This window comes from Hipposideros armiger, unplaced genomic scaffold (assembly GCF_001890085.2).
Source record: "Hipposideros armiger isolate ML-2016 unplaced genomic scaffold, ASM189008v1 scaffold_0, whole genome shotgun sequence".
In the NCBI taxonomy this organism is placed as follows: domain Eukaryota; kingdom Metazoa; phylum Chordata; class Mammalia; order Chiroptera; family Hipposideridae; genus Hipposideros; species Hipposideros armiger.
In genome coordinates, this window is record NW_017731350.1 from 7,641,177 (window position 1) to 7,654,207 (window position 13,031).

The 13,031-nt window shown below is 37.5% G+C and overlaps 1 protein-coding gene across 5 annotated transcripts in view; it reads left to right on the forward strand.

Annotated features, from left to right (window-relative positions):
• The window catches only part of PUM2 (pumilio RNA binding family member 2), a 95,625-nt gene that overhangs the window by 324 nt on the left and 82,270 nt on the right, over positions 1 to 13,031 (forward strand). For 4 of the 5 annotated variants that reach the window (XM_019652607.1, XM_019652768.1, XM_019652996.1 and 1 more), the window contains exon 1: positions 10 to 138. The exons of the other annotated variant lie outside the window; for it this stretch is intronic. The gene's annotated coding sequence lies outside the window, so the exon portion shown is untranslated. Of the gene's footprint in view, positions 1 to 9; positions 139 to 13,031 lie in introns of those variants that run through there. 5 annotated transcript variants of the gene reach the window in all.

Below are 13,031 nucleotides of genomic sequence, written 5' to 3' on the forward strand. Positions count from 1 at the left end.
TGGGGGGGAGGGAGGTAGGTGGAGAAAGAAGACATTGCCGCCACCGAAGGCGGAGGAGGGGAGGACGCCTAAGAGCGACGCCGCCGTGTGCCCAACGGTCGGTGTTCCCGGCTGAGGCAGCGCGGCCGCAGCAGCCCCGTAAGTCTGTCCGCCTTTGCTCCCTCTCCCCGTGCTCTGGCGCCGCAGGGGCTGGCTCCTCGAGCTTTGTGTGGAGGCCTCGGCGAGAGCAGCCCGCGGGTGGGAGGGCGGACAGGGCCTGCGGGGTGCCCGGGACCGCTGCGGCCTGGGGCCCGCTCTCACAATGCAGGGGGAGGGGTGCCGGAAGGGGGTGTGCGCCAGGCGTGGGGGGCTCTCGGCTTTCCCGCTTCCTTCCCTCCCCCACGCCACATTCTCGCGGCGCTTTGGTTTAGGCGCGCTCGGGGTTAGACACCGAGCTGTCCGTCCGCCCAGCTCTTGGGTTCATAAAGCGGGGAGAAGCCGGGTGGGTCCAGAGAAGCGTACGAGTTGGAAGTGGGCGAAGAGGAAGAAGTGGGCTTATGAAAACAAGCGTGGGAATTCTCGAGGGCCCGAGTGTGTCCAGGAAAAGCTTGCGGTAGACAGGTGTGGGTACGAGTATGAAAGAAACAGCGACTTGGGTTCGACTCGTTAGGTGCCATTAGTTCCTAAGGAACGTTGTGGGGGTTTTTTGCTATTGGAGCAGATTTAGATACTCAAAACTATGTAAATTAAAGCCAAAGAAAAGATTAGAGGCCTCAGACATTTTAGCAATAGCTTTGTATCTGAACTGGGCTACATTTTGGGGAAACAAATGTTTCAACTCTTATGCTCAAACACGCTTATAAAACTTAGTGTTACTTCTGAGAAGAACATAGCCAGGGAAAACCCACTTAGATTTTCAGTGTAACAAATACCTAAATATTGGGGTTGGGGGGAGAGGTATTGCGGACGTAGTACGTGTAATAAGACAATCATTGTCAGTTGAAATCAGGACTTGGTACTTTGTGAGATTTTTAACTTGTTAAAACTGGACAGATTTTTTTTAGTAAAGGTTTTTAGAGAAAATTTTATTAGAAAAAAATGTTTTTAAACGTAAGAGAAACGTAATGCCTGTAAAAGTGTTGTATAGCAAGAGAATAGTTTTAATAAAGGGAGTTACCTAAGGATTTTAAAAGCTTGTTTACTGCTGAGAGTCTTGTTTAATACGTGACTACACCATGTGACCCTGGAGTATTCGGGGATGATTTAAGGAATTCTGGCAAGAAATCCTGTTAAAAGTAATGATAAATATATTTAATTGGCTAAGCTTCTGTTCTTAGTCTTTCAGTATCTTTTTAAACATTTGCTTCGTCTGCGCAGTCATAAATCGTTCTTGACATTTTCCTTATTGCAAGAATGTCTCTAAAAGTCCAATTTTTGGTAAAATTATTTAGAATTGTCTTTTGGTGTCCTCAAGGGCGGTTTTTGTACACAAAAAGGTTTATTTTTAATTTTAAAAAACTTACATATCAGAACCTTGTTTCTTAAAGTTTAGTATTTTTTTAAGTTCATTTTCCTTATTTGCACAAGTCTAGCTGTTTATCGTCGAGTTAGATTTGCTATTAACAAACCTAAACATCTTCAAAAGCTATGTTTAATTTTAACACATAGTTTTCTTAATTTGAGTCCAAAGTTCTCTTAGATGTTCCAATATTTAGTATGATTTTAACTGTTTTAAAAAGAAGTATAAATTAATTACTGCTGTATTTAAATTGGACTTACAAGGTTGCCACTTTAATAGGCCAATTTTTTTTTGGCATTACAAGTGTATAAACCAAATAATGCAGTCTTAACATATACTAATATGAGGATTTTGGTTCTCTTAAATCTTCAGTACTTGTTTGTAAATCTTTCTGGTGGTGATACAGTTTGTCTTCCTGTGTAGATACTTATCCTAGCTGCCCAGAAGTAATTATGATCACAGATTTGGGCCAGGTATGAGTCCAAATCTTCTCGGTGACCAGACTGCCTCCTTTTTATAGACACTGATATGATCTTCATAATTTTAAGTGTATGTTGGTTCCTGTCCCCTGAACTCAAGTTTTGCATACTACCTAATTCAACGACTTTTAAACTTGCTGGGTTTGTAAGATAGTAAAGTATTCTGTATTTTTAAGTTTTCTTAGAACATGGATATTTTAAATACCTTAATGTTTGTATGTCATATGGCTTTGGCTTGCATTCACAGTTTGAGGCCATTTTACTGACAGGTGTGATTAAGATAAAAATTGTACTTATAACTGGCTTATAACTAAATTGGTTTGTGACAGATTTCTTGCTGTTTTTAAAGAAGGCATAAAAAGTTCTACTTGCTCCTATCGTCCCATCTCCTCACTCTTCCCTTTGACGAATTTGTAAGAGGAACTGATCAAGTATGGCACAGCCCCTTTCTTCTCTTTCTCTTTGGGAGTCTGCCCCCTGCAGAAAGCACTTTGTTCTGCTGCCCCTTGAGGCCACCAGGGATAGACTCTGCCCTTTCCGGAGGAGGTCTATGGCTATCCAGTGCTACCTGTGACTGGGTTAGGATAATTATGGGGTGTGGTGTTAAGCTCAGTTGGCTCGAGTCTAAATTATGCTTTCCAGTGTAGCTTTATCAGTAATAAAGTAGCTATTTGGATTGCCATCAGTCTTAACTCCTGGGTCTGTCTCTCATTTCTGAATTCTGATTTTGAGAAAGGGTTTCCTTAGATTACCACTTAGATGCTAATAATTTTAATAGTGATTTTTGTTCAGCAATATAGACATTTTTTATTTAAAATTTATTGCTTTTGTAGTGGAAAAAGTGAATTTGCCGAGAAATGTTACTTTCAAGCTTTTCCAGTGAAACACTATAGCATTATTACATAGGTGGGTGCATGATAAATGCTTTTGCTTATCAGAGTTTCAAGTAGCAGTTTGAGAGAGAAGGTTAAAATGTATACACATTTTAAGAAAGGGAAAAGCTATTAAAATCGTAATACTATTATATACCAATAACAAATGATGAATACAAGTCATGTGTATATATATATATATTTTTGGCACCCCCGGTATTTTTTTTTTCCTTAGTGGCTTTTTCTTCCAATAACTCAAAAAGATCCAGCTTCTTTAAATGAAAAATTGAAGACTTGCCTAGTTAATCACAAGTGTCACCTTCCAGAAAGTCATTTTAATTCTTAATGAAAATGTGGGAAATTATGTCTTTTGGTGACTTTTTTAATGAAAAGCTTTATTTTACTCTTGCCTGACTCCTTTTTATATGTTTTAAAAGTGCTTTGAAGAATTAAAAAGGATTGGTTATTCAAGCATGTTGACAGTTTATGTCATAGTGTCTTTAATATATTCCAACTCTGCAAATGTAGCTACTGTAATCCCACCCATGTTCAGTTCACATATCAGATTTTCACTTCTTACTCTCACTATTCTGTCGTGTACAGAGAAAAGATTTTAGAGTACTGGAAAACATCCAGATGTGTATACCTTCTTTGCATATGCCAGGATTTCACTGTAGCTGTCAAGTAGAAAAAGGGAAGAAGTGTGAAAGGAGAAGGGAGAAGAGGGGGTTGGAGTGTCAGAATACTTTGATTGATTGCAAATAGAACAGGAAAAAAAGGCAGTCATTATCACCTACCTAGGGTAAAATGTATACTGGACTACAAAAATCCGCTTCCTAGAAGGGATTTGGTGAAATTGACTATAAAGTGACACTACAAAACCACTTATTCAATACCTGCCTAGGAGAATAAAAGCTGCAAGTGACTGCCAGCATACATAAAAAATGGGGTGAGGGGGCTTTTTACATCCTCCCCCCCTTATTCCTTGAAAAAAAAAACACCAATGAGTATGAGGAGAACCTAGTTTGAGGATAGTTCTTTGTGATTTCTATTGTAGTGGACATCTTATGACAAGAGTAGCAAGTTCTGGATCTCAGCGTGGTGGTCTCTGATTTTAGGCACTGTTTCTGAAAGTAACTGGTTTTATTCATTCACACATTAAAGAGGGTACATGAGTGCCAGAGGCAGCGTGACTGTTATGCAGTCAGATGAGGCAAATTGTAGGTAGAGAAAAATACGGAATGTGTTGGAAGGTTTTGTTAAATACCATGAAAGAATTATATACAGATAAAGAGCTACTTATGTCTTTCATTTTGGTGACCAGGTTATTTATTAACATACCTACACATTATTTTATCAGCACTTTTAACGTAATTAAATGCAAAACATTAAGGTTTTTATGGTGAAACCTGAATCTTTAAAACCGATTTAACATAAACAATTAATATTGGAAGTTTAGAGAGGATGATAGCTCCAAGTTTTGCCTACAGATTTTTTTTTGGATCACCTTGCAGTTTAAGTGTAATTTTCATCAAAGGAAATTCTTAGGTGCCTTCCTTTAACCTCTAAATTATGTGACTCTTCACACTAGCAAAAATCAAGTTGTCTAGGATCTTCCCAAAGATAAAATTGTTTGCTAATGTTATTCTGGTTGAGAAGATATTTGTGGAGTAATATTTGGTGAACAGTCAGTTTACTTGTTACTGCAGATATTTTAAATTGTATCTTTTCATCAAGGTGGACTACCGGAAATTTGCCACATTTTTTGAGATTTGCAGGCCAATCGTGTGCCAGACCGTCCTTATATGTTGGTGATCCCGATAGATGCCTAGTGATCCCATGTTCTTCTGGAGTTTGTAGGAAAGTGGAGAGGACAATGATTAAACTTGTGATTGCAGTGCAGTACAACAAGTGGTGCTGTTAGAAAAGTGCTGTGGATTCACATAGGTAGATACTGCAGGAGTCAGGAAGGGCTTTCCTCAGGAGGTAAAAAAGTTGAGTCTAAAAAGACTGGAAAAGTTAATTTAGATAAGAGATGGATGAAGTGGCATTCAGCCAGAGAGATTAGTATGTGATCTGATGGGGATAGCAGAGCTTAAAGTGGGGGTAGGGAGGAGAATTGAAGAGATATGACTGGAGAGATAGGTAGGTATCGCCCAGATTTAAGGGCTTTATCTAATTTGGACAATCCTAAATGACTTTGGAAATCCAAGATTATAATTTGGGAAGATTTAGACTATATTGTCCTGAACCTGAAACCCTTACAGAGTTACTGTGGAATTGTTTTCCCTGGATTGTGTTAGGAATCACGTACATGACTTTTCTTGAGGGGCTGACTAAAAAAATGAGATTATAAAACCTTTCATCTAATTAAGAGAATGTTGAAGATATTTTCTGTTACAACTCTGTGTCCTCTGTAATACTCCATCAAAGACATTTCTTTTAGAGCTTACTACTAGAAATAAGGTTGCTTCCAAGGAATTAGTATGATTCCTTTCTATGGATAATGAGAATTGAATGTAATTTATTGTATACCTTTTATCTTTGTATCTTCAGAAGTTAAACTTAGAGTTTACTTACTATTTTTGTTATTCAATATTTGCATCATTATTTTCCAAAGATTAGTTTCTGTTTTATTGTGTATATTTTCTATGAGATACTTAGTGTGCCTTCTTCCACATTTTTTATTTAAATAAATATAAATTTCATTTAAATTCTATTCAAGAATATTTTTTACTGCAGACACTTTTTTGGGTATATAACTTAATATTCCTTGAAACTTAACGGATTTGGTTTCTTTTCAGACATTATAGCTGTTTGGTTTTCTGCTTTGTAAACAACTAAGAATTTTTATTTTTTTATTAGATTTTATTGGGGAATTGGGGGAGGAGAACGGCGTTGGGGAATCGGGGAAGGGGAACAGACAAGTTGCTGTCCTTTTGTTCTTCAGTTTAGTTGTGGAGGACGGCGCTTCACTGGCCCATGTTGGTATTATCATTGCGCTTTTCCCGGGTGAGGCAGTCGCTCGCCAACCATTTGACCGGCTGCTCAAGGCGGCTCATGAAGGCTCACGCCCGCTGCCAGCCAGCCCCACTGCAGCCTATGCCGTCTCCGTTGACTGAACGGCAGCCCAGCTCTAGGTCGAGCTGTTGTTCACCATCTTAGCTGTAGAGGGCAGTGTCACTGGCCCTCAAATGTGGGATCCGAACCGGGGCCCTGCTGCTCAGAGCGGGCGTCCTAAGCCAGCTCTTAACCACCGAGCCACTCGGCTGGCCCACAAGATACATTTTGTGTTAACGTATTTACAGAAGGAAGTTATGGTAGTACTGGGTTAAAGGTAAGCGGTTCTAATTGTAGGACATCTCAGAGCATTTACTATGCTAATGACAGAAAATGAACTCCAGAATGACCATGTGTTGAGCTTGCAAAAGAACAAGTGATTGCTGGGAAGCAGCATATCTTAAATGTATTTAATGAGGAACCTCTTATTTCGAAGAGCTCTGTGAGTTGGTGATTAAGGAACACACTTTGGAAAATTATAAAGAAAAAAAGTCCTTTTAAAACTGGTTTAACACCTGCTGCTTAAAATGATGTTTAATGTAGCCTCCCTTGTGACATACCATGCATCCAAATGACTTTCTTTATTTCTGTTACAACGTAATTAGCACTTCTTTAGTTATTTCTCCTTGGTGCTATATTGATTCTAATTGATAATGTGTAACAGTTGAAAATTACCAGATAGCCATTTGAGACAAGTTATCAATTTTTGAGCATTAAACCTAGTACTAATAGGAACTAAAGATAACACAAGATCTTTTGTACTCTATTCTGTGATAAAAATCTCTAAATAGTAATGCATGTAAAGCTGTATTAATATAGGACTCTTTAAAAAAATATATTTCGCTAACTTCAATCCTCACTACACAAAGAAATAGAAAGAGAAAGCCAACAGTACCTCCTTTCCTACCAAAGTTAGGTGTTTATTTTTCATATCCTTTTTTAAAACAAAAATGGCATCATATGGTTCTTCTTAGGCAACTTGATATTTTTATTTAATATGTATGTACCTTTTACTATGTTAGTACATATGCCTTTAATTTTAGTAACTTGTAATATTTAGTGTATGACTTTTTATTTTGCTAAGCCATTTCTCTGTTGTATTCGGGTTCGTCTCTTTTTTTCTTTTTTTTCTTTTTGGCCACTATAAGCAAACAATCCTGCAGTAAATATTATACAGTTCCTTTTATCATGTTGGTGCTGTTGTTTATGAAAGGTAAATTCCCAAAAGAGAAATTACTGAGTTAACAATTTTATATTGATGTTTAAACAGAGAAAAATATGTTCATTCATTATGGTGGGTAATTAATGCTCTTGTTGCAATTTTGTATATTATCTCATTTAGTCTTCACAATAACCCTATGAGGGAGGCATTATTATTCTCAGTTGCAAATAGGGAAACAGTACCAGAGAGTTCAAGTGGACTTGAGTTCATTCAGCTAGTTAGGGACAAACATGGAACTATACATATTCTAGGTTTTTTATTCTGGTTTCTGTTACACCATGATTACACTGTGATGAATAATACACAATTTTTTAGTTGAAATCCACTAGGGTGTTTGTGGATATATTCCTTAGCTGTGGGTGCTATGGTAATGTATAAGGGTCTTGATCTAGTCTGCACAGGGAAGCATCACCTGGAGAGCTTTAAAAATACTAATAAAAATCTATGTCTATTTCCCTGCCCAGACTAATTCAAAGTCTTGGATAGGTGAGATCTGAGTATTTGTAGTTTTAAAAATTCCTACCTAGATTCTGATGTACTGTGGGGTTTGAGAACCAGTGACCTTAAAATTGGGGTGCTCATATCCCTCAGAGGCACATGAAGGATTTCCAGAATGTTAGCACACTTAGTCTTCTGGGAGTCAATTCAGGTCCTCACTATATGTACTAAGAAAGGCATGTACTATATGTCTGATCGATTCCAAATCTTAATGTGTGTTTTACCCCAGGTGATTAACCTTTCAGGACACCAAACTTAGAGTTCACTTCCTTTAGTAATTCATCTATTTATTCACATTACTGTTAACACAGCATAGAACTGGAGTGTTATGGCTTTCATCGGGTTTTTCTGAATTCAGATTAGCAGTAGTGTTGGGTGGTAGGAGTAATGAGTGGCATTTTTTTTAAACCAGTTCACCTCTGCTTATTCCCTAACCTGTCTGAGAATACTTGCAAAGCAAAGAATGATTTTATGAAATAACTATGAAAGTTAGAAATACATAAATCATGTTTTATCACAACATACTGTCAAAATAAATTTAAAATGTATGATTTGGTTGGCTCCATTTTTTTTTATGCTTGAGAAATATCAAAGAGTAGGGCAGAACTTAGATGAAATGGTTAGAAAACTAAGTGCTAACAATGTAAGTGCAATTCCTTTAAATAAGGGGATGAGAGAATATATCTACAAATTGAATTTTGCTTTTTTAAAACCTAAAGTGTTATGAAGGTGTGACTAGGGATACTTAACTATAGTGGGTATTGTGTACACATGTGAATTCTTTCATAATGCCTTAAAAACCCTTAGAAGTTCACAAATAAGACTAGAGTAAGAATATTTCTCTTTTAAGTGATGCCTAAGTTATAAGTCATGATAACATAGCTTAAGTATAGGTGTATTTATGAATTATTTGTGTTCTACCACATATAAGGCCATTGATTTCCAAACTCACTTGACTATAATAACTATATAAATGTAATTAGTGATTTTTTTAAATTTTTTTTTTATTGGGGAATTGGGAGAGGGGAACAAACTAGTTGCTGTCCTTTTGTGCTTCAGCGTAGTTGTGGAGGATGTCGCTTCACTGGCCCATGTTGGTGTTATTGCGCTCTTCCCGGCTGAGGCAGATTGGTTGCTGGTCACTGAACGGCTGCTTATGCTGGCTGCCAACCACACACGGTAGCTTATGGCAGCCCCCTGCAGCGGGGGCTGGAGGCTAAGGCATCGCCAGTGACTCATGGCAGCCCAGCTCCAGGTCGAGCTGTTGTTCAGCATCTTAGCTGTCGAGGGCAGTGTCACTGGCCCTCCTGTGGGATCCAAACCGGGGCGCTGCTGCTTAACCAACACACCGTTTGGCCGGCCCTGTATTTAGTGATTTTTAACACATATATGCTTCCTTTTGTTTTTTTATTCCTATCTCCCACCTCCTCTCCTTTGGCAACCATCAGTTTGTTCGCTATACAGTAATACCTTGGTTTGCGAGCATAAGTTGTTTCAGAAACAAACTACTTGTATTGCAAGACATCGCTCATTTACCACGTTAAAACGTATTAGAAGTGTTTGCTTGTCTTGCGGAACTCTCACAAACCAAGTTACTTGGAATCCAAGGTTTTACTGTATTTATGGGTCTGTTTCTGTTTTCTTCATTTATTTTGTTTTTTAGATTCCACGTATAAGTGAGAGCATACAGTATTTGTCTTCCTTTGTTTGACATATTTCACTTACATAAAACCCTCTAGGTCCATCCATGTTGTCGCAAATGGCAAGATTTCATTCTTTTTTTATTAACAGTTGACATGCAATATTATATTAGTTTCAGTTGTATAGCAGGAGATTTCATTCTTATTGCTGAATAATATTCCATTTTATGTATGTGTATATCACCACTTTTTTCTTTTAAAGATTTTATTGGGGAATTGGAAGAGGGGGACAGTGTTGGGAAATCGGGGTAGGGGAACAGACAAGTTGCTGTCTTTTTGTTCTTCAGTCTAGTTGTGGAGGACATCGCTTCACTAGCCCATGTTGGTGTTATCATTGCACTCTTCCCGGATGAGGCAGTTTGCACGGCGATTCATAGCAGCTCACGAAAGCTCACGCCAGCTGCTGGCCAGCCCTACTGCAGCCTACGCCATCGCAGGCAACTCACGGCAGCCCGGCTCCAGATCGAGCTGTTGTTCACCATCTTAGCTGTAGAGGGCGCAGCTTACTGGCCTAGCTCATTGGCCCATGTGGGAATCCAACCCGCAACCCTGTTGTTCAGAGCTCGAGTTCTAACCAATTGAGCGATCCGGCCGCCTATATCACTACTTCTTTATCCGTTCAATATATATATATATATATTTAAATAGTTTCAAAAATGTAAGTGATGAGTGGGAAATATTCAAGGAGTAAAGAACTATGAAACGTAAAATGAAAATCATGCACGCTCTTTTCCCAAGTGTGACCACTATTAACCGTTAAGTGTCACTCTTTGTGATTGTTTTCCATGTCTGTATATGTATGTTTGTATCCTGTGTTTACAAAAGTGGGATAGACACAGACTGTTTTTTTACCTTGCCATTTTACTTATATATGCAGAAACACATCCATCTCATGGTTTTTGATGAGTGTATAGTTGATAATTTTATCAGTTTACCTCTTACTGTATTTTTTTTGGTCTCACCTCCCTTATAACTGTTAACATTTCATTGAACAGTAGCATTTTGAACAGTGGCGAAATTGCGTTACATGTTTTTTCTACCCTAATTCTGATTTAGAGAAGTTTTAAAGTCTAATGGTCGTGTCATAGTGTTATGAATACATTGAGAAATACCAATTAAATGCCATGGAATTAAGAAAAAGATTGCTTGGGGTAGGTTTCAATGAAGAAAGTGGCATTTGAGCCAAACTTTGAGGGATTTGTAGGATTTGCACATGAAGAGAGATAAATGGCAAGAGCTGTCAGGGAACTAACTGGAATAGTGTAAGCAAAAGGAAGGTTGGGGAAAAGAGCTTTTAGAAAGTTGTATAATTAACCCATCAGCTGAGTGATAGTTTCTGCTTGGTTGGTTTGGAAAAGAGCTTAGGGCTTTTTGGAGTCTTGATAGTATAGAATCCTGTACCATTTTAGTAGCTTTGGCTATTAGGGTAGGGAAATTGGCCACAATTTATTTGTAAAGTAGGAATACAACACAAACTTGGCTGGCTTGTAGTGAGACTTAGATATAATGTGTCTGGTGTGATCTCTGGCATAAAATTGAGTGCTTAAATTCTCTTGTTCTCTTTAGGGGTGGTGTCTGATAAAATTAATCTAAAGAGGTTTGTGCTCATTTGGAAATCAGTTTTTAGGGGGAAAATTTCATATACTACTTGTCAAAAATAATGATTGAGGAAGTAATAAGTGACATTAAGTTTATGCAACAGCTTGGACCCTAAAAATACCTTGAGAGTAACCCCCTTACAAGATGCAGTTTGTAAGTGTTTTGTTTTGGGAAAAAAAAGAAAAGGTTGTCCAAACTGTACCTCTTCTTCAAGGCCCAACTTAAATACCCTGGCTTCGCATGTTTTTTTGTCATGTTATTATATGTACTTTATTAAGCTTTTATTAAGGACATTTTCAAACGCAGAAGTAGAGAGACCAGTACAAGTGCACCCTTGTATATCATCCATATTCAACAGTGTATGAAATCTTATCCCCATATTTTGCTTTTTATAGTAGTATTTCAAAGTAAATCCCAAATAACATACTAGATTAAGCATATCTTATTGATGAGGACTTACTGGGTTTTTTTTTCAATTAAAAGTTTATTGGGGTGACAATTGTTAGTAAAGTTACAGAGGTTCCAGGCGTACAATTCTGTAATACATCATCTATATATGACATTGTGTGCTCACCGCCCAGTCAGTACTCCTTCCATCATCGTATATTTGATGATGAGGACTTATTTAAAAGTACAATTCTCTTGCAATTATCGCAGCCAACAAAATTCCTTAATATCTAATACCCATTCTGTGTTTAGATTTCCCTAATTTTCTCAAAAAAGGTATTTTTTATAGTTGGTTTGTTAGAAGCAGGATTCAAACTGTGTTCACACAGTATTTTGACATTTAAGTCTCTTAGTCTGTATAATGTTCTCGCCTTTTAAATTTCATGTCATAAATAATGTTAGTGGGAAGAGATGATTTTTTTTTCCATATTCTGGATTGGGTGATTACTTTGTGGCATCTGTTGCATTTCTTCTTCTATCATATATCTGATTAACCAGTATTATATAGATCTAGCAGCTTTATTGGATGGATTGAAGTTTAGTGTGTGGTCTTTTTCTTGCGGCAATAATTCTTCATAGGTGGTGGTGCTGTTTCATACTACATTATATCATGAGGCATTATAATGTCTGCTTCCACTTTTACAATGATGGCATAGTAAATAACAAAATAATGTTAATTTAGAAACACTGCTTTTGGGGGGCTCATATATATCTTTGACATTCATATGTATCTTTGACTCATTAGAGCCATTATCAGTATCTAACAGTTTTATAAGCATGTCATCTTTATTGCCATCTAAGTTATTTGATCTGCTTCTCTCAGGTGATAATCTAAAGGCATCAGAAACTTGATCAATTGAGATTGTTTAGTGTGTAAATCTCTAAGAAGTATTTTGTTGAGGGCCGGCCGAGTGACTCACTTGGTTAACAGTTTGCTCAAGAGTGCAAGCTCTGAGCAACAGCGGTTCGAGTTCCGGCCCGAGCTGAGCAGCTGCTGAGCTGCCAACAGGTGGCAGGGTGGCTCAGCTAAAAAAAAAAAAAAAAAAAAAAAAAAGAAGTATTTTGTTTTTTGAAATAAGGGGATTTCCCTAACAAGTATTTATCAAAGTAAATCAATTGAGAGAATGACTTGTAAATACAAGAGACCTTGTAAGGACTCAAATATATGGTGATTCTTCTTTGAGAAAATTTTAAGAAAAAAAATACGTTGCATTATATTTGCACATATGTAAGTATTAAATATATGTGTGTTTATCCTATTTTGCTTCCATGAGACTATCCCTGAGCTTTATCTTCAAAGAGCTAAAGTATTTCATGCACAGAAGTATTTGGTAAATTTTTATTGTCTAAATGCTGGTGCCGAAGTAACCTAATTTCTTATCTTAGAAGATTTGAGTTAGGGTCTTTGAAGAGTTCTGGTTTCTGGGAGTCTGTATACTGATAACACTTAATTTTTGCCAAATTTCATTCAAAACATAAAACTTGACTTTTCCTTAATATAATTGAGTCAGTAATGCTGTTCTTTATGCTAGTAAAACAAGCATACACAATTCCCCTGTGAAGTGCATGGACAAACAAGTAGCAAATATCAAAAAGCGTTGATGTGGATTTTGGCTCAACCACTAGCTAAGTGACTTGTCCAACACCACTGGAAAA